The following is a 7067-nucleotide window of genomic DNA, read 5'->3' as shown; positions in this document are numbered from 1 at the left end:
TTTTCTTTTTCATGTGAGAATTATTATATCTGGATAGTCTTCAATAATTTTGAACTTCAGTATCCCCTTCTTGAAGTTAAAACTTCTTTCCTTCCTTCACTTTATAAATTCATATCAGCTTTGAAAATTTTTCATAAAGTCTCATTCTTTTCTTCTTCTATGAAACTCTTAATTCTTAATACTTCAAAAATACAATTTCCTTTACTTTAAATTAAAAAAAACACAGTCTCATCCTTTTATACTAAATATCTTAACTCTAGAATTGACCTTCATTATTAAAGATTTTTGCTTAAATTTACTATAATATTTACAAAAAAAATAAAATTTTTTTAAAGTTAAACTCTGATACCCAAAGTCATGTTAAATTAATAATATATTTTTTAAAAAATATAGTTAATTGAGGACAATAAAAATTTAGTTTACTTATTTTAAAGAAAATTTTCTTTCCCCCGAACTTAGATTTTTTAATAATAAGTAAAGCATGTAGTACAAAAATTGTAGGTCAAAGAAAATAGTAAATACATAAAAATAAAACTAAGTTGTAGAGGGTTCTGAATATGAAACTTGTCTCTGACACATTGCTGGTACTAATTTAAAAATTACAAGATTCCAAGCATCAAATGAAACATAATATATCAAAGGATTTCCCAAAAAAAGGAAAATTAGAAACATAAATAGTAAATTAAAGAAACTAACAATGCTGGAATACAAATCTATAGTTTACAGTTACACACACAAACAAGTTCAATAGTTCCACAATCAAAACTCATAAATTGTGCAAATCATACCAACAACAAAACTAAACAAACCACAACAAATGAAAACAAATAAAACCCATTAAATCTTCATTCATCATCTTGCTCCTCATCGTCTTCCTCTTCTTCTTCTTCCTCTTCTTCAAAGTTATTTTGCACATTCAGAAATCAAGTAAAGTCATGCTTTGGATTGCACATTCAACATGGAAGTGGAGAGATTGGCTTTTTGATTTTTTTTAATCTTCCAGTCTCCCCTTCCATCGGTAAGATAGGTAATTACTACATCAAGTGATGAATCAGAAATCACAAATTTAGAATACTCACAATAAAATCCTTTATGCTGCCTATAAAGTGCATTGATTCTTTCTCGATTAAATTCAACATGTTTACCTCTAACATAGACATGCTCGTCCGTAGTAACACGAAGATTGGTGTAAAATTCTAGAACAATAGGAACTATGGCTACTGTTGTGAAGTAGTAAAAGGTCTCCCAGTTCCGAGCAGTAATCAACCTTTCAATCTCTCCTCTCGAGTTTGAAAATGCACATTCTTGAATCAATTTTCTTGTTCCCATCATATCATTGTAATTATATTCAGCCTTCAAATTAATGAATCGTCTCACATCAAAATTTCTTGAAGGCTTTCCTCTTTTCTCTCTTGGAGCCAAAGAAATTTCTAAATAAATTCACATAAAAGTCAAATAAATTCACAATATCATAAATCAAACTCCAAAAGTATGAATATTTGGTAAGAAACTTTTCACCATGGGTTCTCTTTAAACTTCTTCAATAAAACTCAACTTTTTGGATTTCCATAATGTAGGAAAAATCCTTGGTGAAAATAGAAAATTTCTAAGTTAAAGTGAAGCTCTTATCAAGGGAAGATAAAATTCAATACTTTTTAGCCTTCAAATCTCCTCAAATCCACCAAATGGTAAGCCCTAAGTTGACTTTCGGCCTTACTCTAGAGGTAGGAGATGACCCAAGCAGTATAAATGGGGTTTAACAGTGGATTTTTGTGGTTTTAAGTAAATCTAGGTGTGTTCGGGAAACTGGCGCCTCTGGCGCCAACACAAAAAATTTTCAAAATTTGATTTTCATTTGAAATTTGTTGTATAACAAACCATGTCAACCTCTAATTAACTTAATTTAATACTTATATTCATAATTAAATAATCTTCTAACAATATATTTTCACAAACAACACAAAACTCACATTTATATATATAATCCACACGATTACAAACCAACATTTTTCAAATCAATACATCTAATTCAACATCTAAATCACACCCTACAAACTAATTCAGAAGACTAAATATCAAACACTCAACATATGACTCATCTAATATTCAACAATAAAAGTAAATGAAATCTAATACAAACACAAAACACACATAAGCAATCATAATTACGAATTCCATACTTTAGAGAGCTCAAACATCTTCTTCACTTTCATCTTCTTAAATATTTCCCATGGATTTGTAGGGAAAAGTATAAGTTGTAAGAGGTTGGTGAGGAAATTCGTCTGTCGAATCTTCTTCAACCTAAGCATTTTTCTTAAACATGCGCACTATACCTTCTTCAATGTGCCAGGTATGTTTGAATTGTTCCTTCATTCTCCAATCCAAATGATCAAATATATCAGAAAAGTTTGTAATTGAATTCATAATATTTTGTACCTCTTTCTCCAACTTCTTGATTCTTTTCAAAATATAATGCATATATAAGGAAAGCAGGGCTGAAGAGATAACGAATTTTGAGATGATTGATCTGTAAGAATATTCATATTGTTTTCCTCCCCATTTCCTATGCAGTTGCAACAAATCTCTGGGTCCATAGGCTTCCAAGGGAGAAGCACTTTTTCCCAACTTTCATAAGGCACTTGTGACTGGCTACATAGCAAGAATATGGTAGAAAGATATCCTAGCCCATAAGTCGATCCATTGATAATCAAACCCAAAAAAAATTTTACAATTAAAGCACCCACATCAATAGGTCTTCCGGTTTGAATACAATAATTTAAGATAGCACTTTTCTTAGTCACTTTATTGATTTTCATGGTAGGAAGAAATTTTGATGCAATAACAAAATTTTATGCCTTTGATGTAGGATTCAATTATCATGAAGAAAAACTTACATGTACATTATCTCTTGTCTCCCAATTTACATCTTCATCAGTAAGAAATCGATAGAGTTCATTCATGTTATCCCTCGCAGGGACAAAATTTGCATAGTGACAAATAGGGACGCTTTCAGTCATAAACAAATCATTTATTCTTGAAGGAATAAATGATACCCACTTGCCTCAAACATAGAAAACTCCTTGGTTAATTCTATGAAGATTATAATAAAACTCTTTCATCATAGGAACTACTACTGAAGCAGTGGTATAGTAAAGCACTTCCCAGCATCTATGTGTAATAATTTCCTCCACTCGAGTATATGGTGTGTTGAATCCTTGATTCACAAATCCTCGTTCTCTAATTAATATCTTATTCACAAGAACTCGATTATATATCTTCTGCGCATTGAAATTTTTGAACTTCCTCTTGTTGAAAATTTCATATCTAGCAGTTTTTTTGGAGTTGGAAGCCATAGGATTTGAAAATGGTGACTTTCCTTTCGTTTTTCACTCTTAAATAACTTCAAAATTTAGTTTTGGGAGTTACTAGGAAGAAAATCCACCAAAAACTAACCAAAATAACATTTAGAATCTTCAAAACTCGTTCTAGTAACTGTGGTGCTTCTGGCGCCAGCTCTCTAGAAAATGATGCCTTTGGCGTCAGTTCAGATTTCTGCACCGTTTCATTTTAAATCCAAATAACTCTCAAATTTTCCATAAAATTCGGTAAACAAAAATGTTTTAATGTATATTCTCAATATGTAAGTCCCTCAAGTACATGGAATTCATAAAGACTGCTTCATTTTAAATCCAAATAAATCTCAAATCTTCCATATATTTCAGTAAAAAAAGATGTTTTAATGTATTTTCTCAAGATGTAAATCTCTCAAGTACACATAATTCATAAAGAGAGCATAAATATAGATATATATAATACTACTTATAAAAATAGATTAGTAACATTAACAAAGATAATTATGGGTTGCCTCCCACAAAGTGCTTAGTTTAATGTCGTCGGCACATCATTCCCAATCTCTACTTTAGGTGACCCAACATTACAATTTCCTTAAAATATGATCTTTGACTATGAAAATATGATTTCAGTTTGTGCCCATTCACTTTAAATATCTTTCCAGTTTTGGGACCTTCAATATTAATAACTTCATAGGGATAGACTCTTACAATGGTGAATGGCCCTATCTACCTAGACTTCTAACTTTTCAAGAAATATTTTTAATCTTGTATTGTATAGTAAAACTTCATGTTCATGCTTAAATTCTTTTTTTATTATCTTCTCATCATGTCATTCTTTCATTTTCTCCTTATATATCCTAGCATTATCATAAGATTCATTCCTAATTTGTTCAAGCTCATTCAGTTGCAACACTCTTTTATCACCAACACCTTTTAAATTAAAATTAAACTCATTAATAGCCCAATAAGCTTTATGCTCCAATTCTACTGGTAAGTGGCAAGTCTTCCCAAAAATTAATCTATATGGGGACTTTCATATGGGCATCTTATAAGCTTTTCTATAAGCTCATAATGCATTATCTAATCTAGCAGACCAATACATTTAATCCTTTTATTTTTAAAATCACTTCCCCCATCTGTAGCAATTATTCTCAGCATTCCAAATATACTAAAAATATTTTTGTTAAGAAGTTTTGCAACACTTTAAGCATCACAGTGAGGTAGAGCTACAACTTCAATTCACTTCGAAACATAGTCCACAAATATTAAAACATATATGTTTCCAATAGATGGTATAGATGATCACATAAAATTTATTTCAATTTATAAAGTAAAGTCTAGGGGCATTTCATCTCTCTTAGATATGTTGTCTACTTTCTATCATCTATCATAAGTTTTTAAATATATATTAACATATCTAAATAGAGTAGACTAATAAAATCCATATTATAATTTTTTTGAATAGTTCTATCAATTCCAAAATGACCCCCAAATTCAGAATCATGACATTTTTTTATAATTTCTTCAATTTCATTATAAGGCACACATCTCCGCATAACTAAATATTTACATTGTTTGTATAAATATGGGTTATCCCAAAAGTAAAATTTTGCATCGTGAATAAATTTCTTCTCTTGTTTCTTTGTCAATCCATATGGTAAAATACCAGTAACAATATAGTCCACAATATTAGCATACCACGGTATTTCACATTCTTTAACAGTATAAAGTTGTTCATCAGGAAAATTTTCATTAAATTCTCTTTCAAGATCAAATGTTTCTTCCTGTTCCAGTCTAGATAAATAATCAGCTATTTGATTATTAGATCCTTTCCTATATATCACCATAAAAATGAATTCTTGCATCAGAAGTACCCATCTAATTAATTTTGGTTTCACATCCTTCTTTTGCATCAAATATTTTATAGCAGAGTGATATGCATGTGTAACACATTTAATAACTCCAATCAGATATGACCTAAACTTATCAAAAGCATAAATGGCTAATAACTCTTTTTCAGTAGTGATATAATTAATTTGAGCATCATTTAGAGTTTTACTAGCAAAATATATATCATTAAAATTTTTTTCATATCTCTGCCCTAAAATAGCTCCAATTGCATATGCACTTGCATCACACATTTGTTTGAATTGTTTCTCCCAATCAATCGAAACAATTATAGGAGCAGTGATCAATTTTTTCTTTAATGTTTCTAAGGCATTAAGACACTTTTGATTAAAATCAAATTTTGTATCTTTTTTCCAAAAGTTGGCATAAAGGCTTTGTAATTTTTGAAAAATAAATAATATACTGCCTGTAAAAACCAGCATGTTCTAAAAAACTTTTAACTCCTCTTACAGTCGTAGGTGGAGGTAGGTTAGCTATAGCTTGAATTTTTGTTGGATCTACTTCCATGTCATTTTCTAAAATTTTATACCCAAGCACAATTCCTCTTGCAACCATGAATTAATATTTTTCCCAATTTAATATTAAATTTGTCTTTTCACATAGTTTTAGAACTTTCTCTAAATGATTTAGACATATTTTAAATGACATTCCAAACACATAAAAATCATTCATAAGAACCTCTATCCCTTTTTAAATCAAATCACTAAAAATTAACATTATACATCTTTGAAATGTCCCAGTTACATTACATAAACTAAAGGACAATCCTCAAAAAGCAAATGTACCATAAGGACTAGTAAATTTAGTATTCTCTTCTTCCTCTAGAGCAATTGGTATTTGATGATAGCTGTTATATCCATTTAAAAAGAAAAAAAATATTTGTGCTCAACTAGTCTATCCACATTTGGTCCAAAAATGGTAAAGGAAAGTGATCTTTCCTGGAGGTTGAATTTAATTTTTTATAATTAATGCAGATTCACCAACCAATGACTTGTCTTGTTGGTATTAATTTATTATTCTCATTTGTCACAACAGTTTTTAGAAACGCAGTGAATTGGACTCACCCAAGCACTGTCTTAAACAAGATATATTTTTCCAGCATCTAACCATTTTAAAATATCTTTCTTAACAACTTCTTTCATTGTAGAGTTTAATCTCCTTTGAGAATTAGCTTTTAGTCCATGATCATCTTCCAATAAAAATCGCTGCATAAAAATCGAAGGACTGATTCCTTTAATATCAGCTAACATCAATCCAAAGGCTTTCTTATATCTTCTTATAGTTTCCAACTACTTTTGTTCTTGTGCTTCAGTTAATTTTAATGATACAATAACATGTAATGTGGATAAATCTCCTAAAAAGGCATATTTTAAATGTTTTCCTTTCTAGTTCAGGAGGTTTTACAATCAAAGAAATCAAATATTTGTTATTATCCGTAGGATCTAATAGTTCAAATAGTTCATGAACATTGTCCAATTCTTCTTTACTCACTTCCATAGATTTATCTTGAATTATATCCTCATCCTTATACTCTAAATATTCTTCTTTAATTTTCTTTTCAAATGTATTAGTGAAGTACTCATTGCTTAAATAACTATTAATATACATTATGAAGCATTCATCATCTCTTCCTTTTGATGGGTATCTGACCAGAGGAAAATATGTTGAGATTTTCATACCTATTTTATACTGTTTTTAATGATATTGCACTTTAAAGAAAGATATTTTTGATGTTTTGTTGCAGGAATGATGAATTAGGGTCATTGGAGCAAAAATATATGCAAAAAGGAGCAAATTTGGAGAAAA

This window comes from Phalaenopsis equestris, unplaced genomic scaffold (assembly GCF_001263595.1).
Source record: "Phalaenopsis equestris unplaced genomic scaffold, ASM126359v1 Scaffold000002, whole genome shotgun sequence".
NCBI classification, from domain to species: domain Eukaryota; kingdom Viridiplantae; phylum Streptophyta; class Magnoliopsida; order Asparagales; family Orchidaceae; genus Phalaenopsis; species Phalaenopsis equestris.
This window is presented reverse-complemented; position numbering follows the sequence as displayed.